The 13,284-nt window shown below is 47.1% G+C and overlaps 1 protein-coding gene across 1 annotated transcript in view; it reads left to right on the top strand.

Moving 5' to 3' along the window:
* The first annotated feature begins 1,948 nt into the window (after positions 1–1,948).
* Positions 1,949–13,284, top strand: part of sh3bp2 (SH3-domain binding protein 2) — a 140,254-nt gene continuing 128,918 nt past the window's right edge. The window contains exon 1 of the mRNA XM_073047933.1: positions 1,949–2,426. The gene's annotated coding sequence lies outside the window, so the exon portion shown is untranslated. The remainder of the gene's footprint in view (positions 2,427–13,284) is intronic.

Below are 13,284 nucleotides of genomic sequence, written 5' to 3'. Positions count from 1 at the left end.
ATGCTCCTCATACATTAACCATTTCATTCACGGGATCTTTCTCTCCTCTGGAGCGTCACGCCTTTTCTCAGACATGGGGCCCAAAACTGCTCAGAATCAGTCTAGACATTGCATCAGGACTGAGTGTGTGGAAGGAAGGTAGCCAGTACAGGTGAACCCTGTATTATGGCTGTTCTGGTAATGGAAATTCACCCTTACAGAATTTACAAAACACCGCACAAAAATACGGGACACGGAATAAAATTTCTCTGATCGAATTAATGTGAAAAATAAGTAAATAAATCAACGCAATTTTATTCAACTCTGTTTCTCATCGAACATGCAGATGACAATGTTTCATATTCCGGGAAATCACAGTTGGGCCATTTTTCTAGGGACTCTTTCTGGAGTTGTCTGTAAATAGAATCAGAGGGCGGGTGCGAGGGAGACTAAATGGTGATTGGTGGAACAAGCTGAGGGAGATCTCAAAATACTCTGTAGATGCTGTGGTCAAAGCCACACGCACAACTTGCCGGAAGAACTCAGCAGGTCGGGCAGCGTCCGTGGAAACGAGCAGTCAATGTTTCGGGCCGAGACCCTTTGTCAGAGGGTCTGACCAATGGTCTCGGCCCGAAACGTTGACTGCTCGTTTCCACGGATGCTGCCCGACCTGCTGAGGTCCTCCAGCGTGTTGTGTGTGAAGCTGAGTGAGATGATGGGCAGATGGAACCAGGTGGCGGAGGGGAGATAGTGACTAGTTGGTGATTGGCAGAACCAGGTACTTTACCTTATCGTCACCAAACAATTGTTACTGGAGCTTACAATCATCACAGCGATATTTGATTCTGCACTTCGTGCTCCCTGGAGTACAAATCAAAGTAAATATAATAAAAATTTAAATTATAAATCATAATTAGAAAATAGAAAAGGGAAAGTAAGGTAGTGCAAGACAGGTCCAGATATTTGGAAGGTACGGCCCAGATCTGGGTCAGGATCTGTTCAGCGGTCTTATCACAGTTGGAAAGAAGCTGTTCCCAAATCTGGCCGTACGAATCTTCATGCTCCTGAACCTTCTCCCGGAGGGAAGAGGGACAAAAAGTGTGCTGGCTGGGTGGGTCCTGTCCTTGATTATCCTGGCAGCACTGCTCCGACAGTAAGTGTACAAGTGTGTGTAGCCTTGAGTTAGAGGTTGGTTGGTGGAGCAGGTTGGGTGGGGGGTGTTGAGACAGGGAGTGGGTGGTGATTGGTGGAGCAGGTTGGGTGGGGGGGTGTTGAGACAGGGAGTGGGTGGTGATTGGTGGAGCAGGTTGGGTGGGGGGTGTTGAGACAGGGAGTGGGTGGTGATTGGTGGAGCAGGTTGGGTGGGGGGTGTTGAGACAGGGAGTGGGTGGTGATTGGTGGAGCAGGTTGGGTGGGGGGTGTTGAGACAGGGAGTGGGTGGTGATTGGTGGAGCAGGTTGGGTGGGGGGTGTTGAGACAGGGAGTGGGTGGTGATTGGTGGAGCAGGTGGGGGGGGGGAGTAGTGTGGAGATAGGGATTGCTGTTTGATATGATTGGTGGAGCCAGGTAAGAGATGGATGAGGTTAATGGAACCAGGTGGAAAAACTTGGAACAAAATGCCAACGGACTTGCCCCCGCAGACGCTGCCTGACACATGTTGAGACAGGGACTGGTGGGTGAAGCAGTGGAGATGTAGTGTGGACATTGGTGGGGCCGATCAGGGAGAGGAGGAAATTGATGGATAACGTGAGGGGAGGGTAGCGTGTAAGCAGGAACTGGTAGGTGATTGGTGGAGAGATGAGGGGAGGAGTTGTGATTGGTGGAGCAGTTAAGGGGAGGAGGAGTACGGAGAAAGGGACTGGTAGGTGATTGGTGGAGAGATGAGGGGAGGAGTTGTGATTGGTGGAGAGATGAGGGGAGGAGTACGGAGAAAGGGACTGGTAGGTGATTGATGCGCCAGATAGGGGGCGAATGAGGCAGAATGAAGAATCTAGCGGGAAAGGTTGGATTTAAAGGTGGACGGAATTTGCTGTCTGATGCGAGTTTACACTTCGCCCTGGGTTCCAGTATCTGCCCCGCTTCGACATGGAGATATTCGTGTATTTAACGAATCCATTGGATTGACTGTCTTCCCCCAGCACCGGCTTCTCACCTCCGACTGAGGGTTTTGCCGCCGTCACTGCGGTCAAGACCCGCGTCCCCCGCACACACAGGCGGGGTTAACCTCTCTCACCTGGCCCCACACACACGGAGGGCAGCGTGCCATCGCGACGGTGGCAGAGAAACCCCTTCCTTCACTCCGCTTTCTCAAACTGGACGAGAGAAACTGTCAGTGAGTCATTGAGGAAGTGCCGAGAGAGAGAGAGAGAGGATTAAAGTCAGCACGCAACTCGAGGACTTCAACTCGAATGTCTGTCCCCTGAAACAACTCGGGGGACTTTGCTCGGGTATGAAAACGCTTGAATTGTTTAATTTATTGTTAGAGGTAGAATTGGGTTGAGTGAGATGCTGTTGGAATGGTTGGCGTTGCGAGACCCCTGATGGGTGTGAGTGACCCTCACACGTGCGAGAGCGGGGACGGGGGGTCTCGGCGATCCTTTGGCCGCTGGCCTTCGCGGTCGGCATGGGACTGCTACCCTGAACGTTGCTTGAGGAGTTTGGCGCCCGATGAGTGGGGAGGGAGACCGTCCAGAAGCTTCGAGCACCCAAAGCTTTGAACTTGCTTCCGCTGCTGGTAGACTTTGTTCTTTGGACTGGCAGCGGGCGGCAAGTGTCAGTCCATTCAAAAAAAGAACACGCTTTTGCAGACCTCGCCTTCCATTAAACCCACCTCTTAGATCGGTAGTTGTCACTACAAAGTCTCGTCTTCCCTATGAGAGGGGCCTGGGATTTTGTGTTTATAAACCCTAGAGGTTCTGCCGGTGCTGGAAATCCAGAGCAACACACACACAATACTGGGGGGAGGAGGGAGAATAAAGAGTCGACGTTTCGGGCCGAGACCCTTCAAACGTTGACCATTCCTTTCCATAGATGCTGCCTAACCTGCTGAGTTCCTCCAGCGTTTTGTGTGAGTGCTTTTTGTTTGTATCCCAGCCTGTCCCATCCAATAGGCTCCAGAGGTGTACATATAAAGTGGAGGTGGATAGGGTTTTTGTTTAGCTCGGGGGTCAAAGGTCACGGAGAAGACCAGAGAACGGGGTTGAGAGGGACAATAAACCAACTATAATGTTGTGGCAGAGCAGGCCGGATGGAACGAAACAGATAATTCTGAGCCCGTGTGTTCTGGTCTAAATCTAACCCTAAAGCCCCGAGTCTGATCGAAGTGCCAATTACCAATGAGGTTAATGGTCTCTGGTGATAACAGTCACAAACACAAGGAAGGGTCTAGAGCAGGGGTGTCAAACTCATTTTAGGTCACGGGCCGGATTGAGCAAAATGCAGCTTCATGCGGGCCGGATCAGTCGGACGCGTGTGAACGCAGCTTTCGTTGCCTCCGTTTCTTCAGCCTGCTCTCATGTGTCTCAGTCTCTGCTATAACTACAAAGTGTTTCACTTTACAAATTCCGTTTCTTATGAAGAAGACTGCCGAATAAACACTAAAAACCCTGAAAACCTGGTACCTGAATAAACTCAGCATTAGCCATATCATACGCCATAGGCGCTTCGATTACTGGGGCCAGCTTTAATAGTAATTAGATATTATCTCGCGGGCCAAAGATAATTCCACCACGGGCCGGATTTGGCCCGCGGGCCTTGAGTTTGACATATATGGCCTAGAGGGAAGATAGAACAGAACAGGCCCTTCGGCCCACCTTTCTGTACTGAGTTTTCCGCCAAATGAAACTACTATCTGATGATCATGGGTGGCAAAGTGGAGATGCTTCTCTACCAAAGGAGGTGTAAGGCGCTCCATCCTTCCAGTAGCCTGCAGGTCACCCTCGGGCAAGGTGTAGCACCTGCTTAGCATTCACCCCCCACCCCTCCCCGATCAGGGTCGTGTGAGCCATGACGGTGGATGGTCGTATGAGCATCGTACAGGTCACAAGCCCTGGTTATGTGACCACTGACCCCAGGCAGACAATCTCTGAAGAGTATTGATAATGGCTGGGGTCACCCGTCTTGTAAAGACACTGCCCAGAAGAAGGCAATGGCAAACCCACTTCAGTACAAAAATTCGTCAAGAAAAATTGCACAAGTCACAAGACATGGCGGATGATCATCATCATCATCATCATATTCCCTATCCCTTCATTCTCTGAATACTTGCATGTCTAACTAATGGCTTCTTAAGCACTGCTATTGAATCATAAGATTAAGATTCTGCAGATGCTCAAAATCCAGAGCAACACACACAAAATTCTGGAGGGACTCAGCAGGTCAGGCCGCGTCTACGGAGAGGAATAAACAGTCAAAATTTCAGGCAGAGACCCTTCATCAGAACTGGAAAGGAAGGGGACAGAGGCCAGAATACGATGAGGAAGAGGAGCAGTAGTAGAAGCTGGCCTGGTTTCACCTCAGAATACTTGAGCAACACATTACAAAAATATTTTGGGCCAAGAAGTGTCTTGGCGTGAGAAATGAAGAGGGGCAGGCCAAGACATGAGCTGCTTATCCCCCCTCCATAGATGCTGCCATATCTGCGAAGTTCTGCCAGTATGTCGTATCTGATTCCACCAGACGATCACCGCTGTCCGTTTAGATCGAAAACAAAAGTTGCCTGGCACATCTTCTCTAAACTTTCCCCTTTGACCTTAAATGCCCTCCAGTATTTGCTGTTTCTAGCCTGGGTGAAAAATTCTATCGACCCTTTCTATACCTCTTTTAATAAACTGAGAACAGATTTATCAGGATATGGGCCAAACATAGGGTAAATGGCAACGAGGTTGGCATGGGCAAGTTGGGCCAAATGGCCTTTTCTATGCTGTGTAACTCTTGGATTTGGAGTGCTGTGCTAGGTGCTGATTGACATATTAATACAGTCTAACCTGGCCTCCCTCGTCAGTCATAGAGATGTAGAACAGAAACTGGTCCTTCAGGCCACTTGCCATTTACATTAATTCCAATTTTTAAAAAAAACTTTAGCCGCTATAATTTGCTCTTCACCTCCCCCTTGAGATTACCACTCAGCCACACTTTAAGGGTACATTGGTGTGGCCAATTAACCTGCCAAGCCATATCCTTGGGAGATCTCCGTAGTTCCACAATACACACACTTGATAAAGGTGCACAAGATAAGAGGCATGGGTCGAGTGGACAGCCAGAGCCTTTTCCCCAGAGTGGAAAAAGTTAATGGGTACAATTTTAAGGTGATCGGAGGAAAGTATAGGGAGTGTCAGAGGTAGAGTTCTTAAGAGGGGTGAGTGTGTGGAGCACTTTGTCAGGGGTAGTGGCAGTGCCAGGTACGTTAGGGACATTTACGAGACTCTTGGGTAGGCATGTGGATGATAGGAAAATGGAGGGCTAAGTGAAAAAGGAAGGATTAGATTGATTTTTGGAGTAGGGTAAAAGGTTAGCATAACATCGTGGGCTGAAGGGCCGGTCCTGTTCTGATTCCCTCCTTAAAATGTTCTCCCTCCTCTTTAAAGCTTTGTCAGTTATGACTTCTACTTGTATGGCCTTAGTGGAATGTTTTATATGGAGGGTTGCTCTGGGTAAAGAACATCCTCTCTATACTTTCCTCCAGTCGCCTTAAAATTATGACTCCTAGTAGTAGCCATAAATTTGCTTGATGGTGCAGCTGTAAAGCACTTAAAAACACTCAGCCAGATTGGGTATCGATCCCATCATTGTAACCATTTGGAATTGGTTTATTACTGTCACATGTACCAAGATACAGTGACAAGCTCGTCTTGTTATTGTTCATACAGATCAGATCATTGCATAGTGCACTGAGGTAGAACAAGGTAATAAAATAACAATGCAGAATAAAGCATTGGACAATTTACCTATGTACATTTTAAGAATGTATTTCTTATTATAATTTATAGTCCGTTTTATGTATTTCTCTGTACTGTCACTGCGAAACAACAATTGTCATAACATATGTCACTGATAATGAACCTGATTCTGATTTAATGGCTCGATTTAATATCAGAAAGTGTATACAGTATACAGCCTGAAATTCTTGCTCTTCAGACATCCACGAAACAGAATAACCCCCAAAGAGTGAAAAATGTTAGAATCCCCAAAGCCCCCCTCGCCCGCATTACCCTTCTTCCTCCCCTCCCTCCACCTTCTAAAAGCTACGGAGAAAGTGCAGTGTAAGATCGTAATGAGACAGATTGTGAGCCCAAGAGTCTGTCTTATCATACAGGAGGTCCACTCCACAGTCTGATAACTGGGATAGAATCTGTCCCTGAGCCAGGTGGTATGTGTTTTTAAGCTTTTGTATCTTCTGCCTGATGAGAAAGGGGTGAAGAGAGAATGGGTGGGTTGAGGTCTCTGGTTATACTGGCTGCTTTACTGAGACAGTGAGGTGTGTATTCTGTCCATGGAGGGGACAACCATCACTTAACCATCAGGCTCTTGAACCAAAGGGGATATCTTCACCGCCCCATTATTGAAATATTACCTCAACCTACGGACACACTTTTAAGGACTCAGCATCTCATGTTCTTGGTATTTATGGTTATTTATTATTTTTTTCTTTTTGTATTTGTACAGTGTATTGTCTTTTACACTCTGGTTAAGTGCCCAAGTTGGCGTGGTCTTTCTTTGATTCTGTGATGGTCTTTATTCTATAGATTTATTGAGTATGCCTGCAAGAAAATGAATAATCTTTTGTATATGGTGACATGTATGTACTTTGATAATAAACTTACTTTGAAATCTAGGCATTCTTGGAGAGACAGCTCAGAAAAAGCCTTCTTGCCCACTTTCATAGTAATCCTATTTTATACCCCCCATCCCCTCCCCACACTCAAGTCAATTTGCCCAGATTCCCTCTTGCCTACGCACGATGGACAATTTACAGCAGCCTATTAGAGATTTGTTTTAAAGACTATTTTTATTTGTCACATGTACACTGGAATGCGTTGTTCCAACACGGTCTGAGGATGTGCTTGGGGGGGGGGGGGGGGGTCAGCCAGCAAGTGTTGCCGGGCTTCCAGCGCCAACAAAACATGCCCATCACTGATTAGCCCTAACACTGACCCGCACCTCTTTGGAATGTAGTTTGGGAACTTGCAAACGCTTGTAGGCAGCGGGGGAATGAATCCCCACTGATCATCACTGACACTGTAAAGCTAGGTGACTGTAGCCAACCAACCCTGTCAACCCACATATTTTTGGAGTGTAGGAGGAAACTGGAGCACTTGGCAAAAACCACATGATTACAGAAAGAACGTGCAAACTCCACACAGACAGCACCCAAGGTTCAATTTGAATCTGTCTCTCGTGTTGAATGATTGGTACCACTGTGTCCCCCTTACGCCCTTCCTCCCTCTCCTTAAAACTATTGAATCTGTCTTTCTGTTTGCCTGTGATGCTGTGCATGTCGTTATCCTTGGGTCTTTAAGTATTTGAAATCGTGTAGCTACAACATCATTAATTCTCTGTAAAATATCTTTGTCCCTTACTGATAAGTGGTGTAGAAAGGGCATTTATTTTATAGAAATCTCTCCTATCTTCATGCCAGTTGGAAGCTCTTTTTTTGCAAGGTAGTCCTGAGTTTGTATAATCAAGGCTGGTTTGCAAGTAAGGCAGCCTGCAGTACTGATGGGTTATCCACTGCTATATAAATATTCCCTCCCTGCCGCAGTGTATACCATTCTTCAAGTAGCACTGCAGCAACTCGCCAACTTCCAGCGTTCAAAGTAAATTTATCGTCAAAGTACGTACGTCACCAAGTCCCACCCTGAGATTAATTTTCTTGTTGGAAAGTAAAGAAACACGACAGAATCAATGAGAAATGACACACACAGACTGGCAAACAACCAGTGCCTTAGGCAGCACCTCTCAAACCCATGATCTCCCACTCGCCAGGAAGGTCTAGGGCACTGGTCTGGTGCACTCAGTTCAAAGTAAATTTATTGAAGTGTGTATACGTTGCCCTGTACTCCTGAGGAAAAGTGGATCAGCCATGATGAAATGGTGGAGCAGGCTTGATGGGCCGAATGACCCTAATTATACTCCGAGATCTAACGGTCTTAAATTTATTCAAGGGTGTGTATGTCACCTTTGAGATTAATTTTCTTGGGATATTCACAGTAGATACAAGAAAGCACAATAGGTATTGACAATAGAGCTGGGCAGTACAACAGAGTCAGTGAATAGCTACACACACAGAAAGGTGGGCAGACAACCAATGTGCAGAAGAAGGGAATCTGTCCAAGTGCTACGAATAATAATTAATACTGAGAATACGAGTTGTAGAGTCCATGAAAGTGAGTCTGTACGTTGTGGAATCGGTTCAGAGTCGAGGTGAATGAAGCTATCCACACTGGTTCAGGAGCCTGATGGTTGTAGGGTAATCACCAGGAAATGTACCTGTTTTTTTCCCCCCCTATTGTTGGGATCAAATCCCTGAGCTCCACTCTTGTCAGAAATGGTGCGGTACTTTCTGCTGGTTAGAGAGAGCATCTCTCCACTTCCTCCTTGGCACGTTTGGACAGTAGCAAATATTGGACTTCCCAGCAGTGGCTGCATTCTGTTGATGAACAAAAAGCCCCAGTCGAGAGGAAAGAGTCTTCTTTCTGTGACTCGGGACTTCCTTACAGTGAAGTATTTTGGTCAAAATGGAGGCATGGTATTCAATTTTTATGCAGCGAGCTCCACAAGCTGATAATAACTAGGTGATTAGCCTTTGATCTGATGGGAGTGTATTTTGGCCGAAATACTGCAGGGTGACTTCTCTGCCATTAGTACCACATAAACAGGCCATTCAGCAACTGTCTGTGCTTAATTAATCTACATCACTTCTGGCTATACACATCCCTCATTCTGTGTGCATTCACATATCTGGCTAACAGCCTCTTAAATGCCCCTCCCCACCGGATCAGGGTCATGTGAAGCCATGGGAGCAGGTGGTAGATGGTTGTATGAGCAGTGGGTGCATATCGCAAGTCCTGCGTATGTCACCACTGACACCACTGAAGATACTGATAAGAGCTGTGGTCTATGGCAGCCCTCATCTGTAGAAAAATTTGCCAAGAACAATTACGGCCATGGACATCATGATCGTCCACGGCACACGACATCGATGATGATTGTGTCCAAGAGTACCCCGGAAGACTGTTCTAGATTTTGTGTACCTACATACTCTTTAAGCAACCTCTTGCCATCAGCACGTGCTCTCTAAATCTGACATTTCGCCCTGAGGAGAGAGTTTCTAAATGCCTGCTCTATTATACTGACATAATAGATGGGTGGTGTAGTGACATCAGCACCCGACTTTGAGGCAAGTGGTCCCGGCTTCGAATCGGCTGGCACCTTCCGCCTTGCTGGGTTTAGCATCGAGCTAACAACTCAGCCTTGTGTATATAGAGAAAAACAAAGTGCTAAAGAAATGGCAAGGCTGCTCTGTGATGGGCCACAAGGAGCGGGGAGAAATAATAACGCTATCTATTCCCCTCATCATGTTATAATCTTCTCTCAGTCCTCCCATCAGTCTCTGACTCGCCAGAGAAAACAACCCAAGTTTATCTAAGCTCTCCTTATAGTTCGCACTCTCTAATCCATACAGCATCCTGGTGACCCTCTCCAAAGTCCCCACATCCTCCCTGTATTCTAATCCATACAGCGTCCTGGTGACCCTCTCCAAAGTCCCCACATCCTCCCTGTATTCTAATCCATACAGCGTCCTGGTGACCCTCTCCAAAGTCCCCACATCCTCCCTGTATTCTAATCCATACAGCGTCCTGGTGACCCTCTCCAAAGTCCCCACATCCTCCCTGTATTCTAATCCATACAGCGTCCTGGTGACCCTCTCCAAAGTCCCCACATCCTCCCTGTATTCTAATCCATACAGCGTCCTGGTGACCCTCTCCAAAGTCCCCACATCCTCCCTGTATTCTAATCCATACAGCGTCCTGGTGACCCTCTCCAAAGTCCCCACATCCTCCCTGTATTCTAATCCATACAGCGTCCTGGTGACCCTCTCCAAAGTCCCCACATCCTCCCTGTATTCTAATCCATACAGCATCCTGGTGACCCTCTCCAAAGTCCCCACATCCTCCCTGTATTCTAATCCATACAGCGTCCTGGTGACCCTCTCCAAAGTCCCCACATCCTCCCTGTATTCTAATCCATACAGCATCCTGGTGACCCTCTCCAAAGTCCCCACATCCTCCCTGTAATGCGGCACACTGGGGTCTTTACATCCTACACTTACATTTCACTGTATGTTTCAATATAACCATATAACTATTACAGCACGGAAACAGGCCATCTCGGCCCTTCTAGTCTGTGTCGAACGCTTACTCTCACCTAGTCCCACTGACCTGCACTCAGCCCGTAACCCTCCATTCCTTTCCTGTCCATATACCTATCCAATTATTTTTGTATATGTATGTGTGATAAGTAAATCTGAACTTGAATTGTGGCTTGATCATTCCTGAGATTTTATACAGTGTCCGGGTAAGCCTATAATGTCTCCCTGCTCCTGCCTCACCAAACTCATAATTTGAATCCATTCTGCCCCCCTTGTTCCAGTCCCTTCTCACCTGCATCAGTGATACTTCTCATGTTCTTGATCCCCGTAAGCTTTCAATTCCCTGGCCCTGACCACCTCACCTTCACCATGGGTGTTCAGCCCCTTTACATTTCTATCCTCCATCAAGAAGGCCTTAAAGCTCTCCGCTTCTTTCTCAATGAAAGAACCAACCAGTTCCTTTCCAGCACCACCACCCTCCATCTGGCAGAACTGGTCCTCGCACTCAACAATCTTTCCTTCTGCTTCTTCCACTTCCTCCAGACTCTGGGTAGCCATGGCACCCGCGTGGGCCCCAGCTGTGCCTGCTTCTTTCATTGGCTACATAGGACAGTCCATGTTCCAAGCCCTCCCCAGTAATGCTCCCCAACTCTTCCTCCGCTGCATTGGTGCTGCTTCATGCACCCGTGCTGAGCTTGTCAATTTCATCAACTTTGCCTCTAACTTCCACCCTGCCCTTAAATTCACTTGGTCCATTTCTGAGATCTTCTTCCCTTTCTTGACTGCTCTGTCAACCAACATCTTTCATAAACCTACTGATTCCCCCGGTTGTCTTGGCAATACCTCATCCCACCCTATCTCTTGTAAAAACGCTATTCCCCTTTCTCAGTTCTTTGCCTCCACTGTCACTGTTCCCAGAATGTGGTTTTCCTTTCCAGAAAATCAGAGATGTCTTCCTTCTTCAAAGAACTGGGTTTCTTTTCCTCCACTGTTGATGCTGCCTTCATCTCTATTTCCTGAATATCTGTGCTCACCCCACCTCAGCAGTACCACCCCAAGAGCCCCCACATCCAACATATTGTACTGCTCAACTTCCACCAGCTCCAAAGGGGCTTACCACTTTAACCTCCACTCCCCCCACCTCACACTTTCCATAGGGATCGTTCCCTCTCTGATTCCCTTGTCCCTCCCTACTAATCTCCCTCCTGGCACTTATCCCTGCAGGTGGCCCAAGTGCAACATCTGCCCTCCCCCCACCCCACCTCCATTCAGGGCCCCAAACAGTCCTTCCAGGTGAGGCAGCACTTCACCTGCAGACTGTCGGGGTTGTCGATTGTATCCAGTGCTCCCGAAGCAGCCTCCTCTACATTGCTGAGACCCGTCATCAATTGGGGGACCGGTTCATCGAGTGCATTCGCTCCATCCGCCAAAAGTGGAACTTCCTGGTGGCCAGACAGTTTAATTTCCATTCCGGCACGTTGGTCCATGACCCCTTGTGCCACGATGAGGCCACCCTTCTGTCTGGGTAGCCTCCAACCTGAGGGCATGAAAATCGATTTTTCCACTTTTTAAAAAAAAAGTTCCCTCTCACTCTAGCCCATTACCTCTTCTCACCTGCCTATCATCTCCCTCTAGGTCCCCTCTTCTTTCCCTCTCCCATCAGATTCCTCTTTCTCTAGCTCAGTATCTTCCCCATCCACCTGGCTTCACCTATCACCTTCTGACTATGCTCCTTCCTCCGCCCCACCCCATGCCATTTTTTATTCTGGCATCTTCCCCCTTCCCTTTCAATCCAAAAAGAGGGTCTCGGCCCAAAACAGTGACTGTTTATTCATTTCCATAGATGCTGCTTGACCTGCTGAGTTCCTCCAGCATTCTGTGTGTGTTATTTTATATTGTGTTTTATTTTATACAGTGTATTGTATGTGCTGCCTTTGAAGTGAGATGAATAGTGGCAGTGTTGTGCAATATCATCAGTTTGAATACGCTCTTCCTCATTCCTTTGCTTGTGACCAGTCTAAATGTTCTTCCTTGGTTTTTGAGATTGGTGTTGATGCAATCTGAGTTTCCAGGTTGCAGTCTGACACACTTAATACTGAACTGAGAGATGAGCTTACTCATTTAGACATCCAGACCCAACGGGCCAGTCGGTGTATTTACTAACTTGTGTTCCAAAATCTCTCATTGAAAATCATCCTCATCCCCACTCAAATAATGTTCCCATCTAGTTTCTTTATGGACCTTGTTTCCAGTAGTGCGATTGTCCATGACCAGAGTAGAAGGACACCGCTTTAGAACGGACATGTGGAGGAATGTCTTTGGCCAGAGGGTGGTGAATCTGCAGAATTCATTGCCATAGATGGCTGTGGAGGTCAAGTCAGTATATTTAAAGCAGAAGTCAATAGATTCTCTATTAGTATGGGAAGAAGAATTGGGTTGAGAGGGGAAATAAATCAGCCATATGGAGCAGACTTGATGGACTGAAGGTCTAATTCTGCTCCTATGTCTTATGGACTATATATATATATATATCCGATTGTATCCTACCCTAAACCTTACCTTATCCATTCATCCTTACTTGGTGTTGTGGGGAAGATCTCCTTTATGGGAGATGCCCAACAGTAATGACTCCCTAGAGGCTGTGTTGAGCCACTTCTTTGGTATAGGTACTCCTTGGAAGCAGTCCATTATTCCAAGTCAGGATGGTGAATGACTTGGAAGAGAACTTGCAGGGTAGAGTTCCCGTGAATTAGCTGTGCTGAAAGTGAGAAGCTGGGAGGTGTTGGGTGGAAGAGTTATAGGACTGAAGAAGGAGGAATCTCATAGGAGAGGACAGTTCTGCCCCTCCTCCTTCCCTTTCTCCCATGGTCCATTGTTCCAGTTTTAATGAAGATTGCTCAGTTTGAAACATTGACTCTACCTCTCCTTGCTGCTGT

The sequence above is a fragment of the Hemitrygon akajei genome, chromosome 6 (genome assembly GCF_048418815.1).
Source record: "Hemitrygon akajei chromosome 6, sHemAka1.3, whole genome shotgun sequence".
In the NCBI taxonomy this organism is placed as follows: domain Eukaryota; kingdom Metazoa; phylum Chordata; class Chondrichthyes; order Myliobatiformes; family Dasyatidae; genus Hemitrygon; species Hemitrygon akajei.
This window is presented reverse-complemented; position numbering and strand designations above follow the sequence as displayed.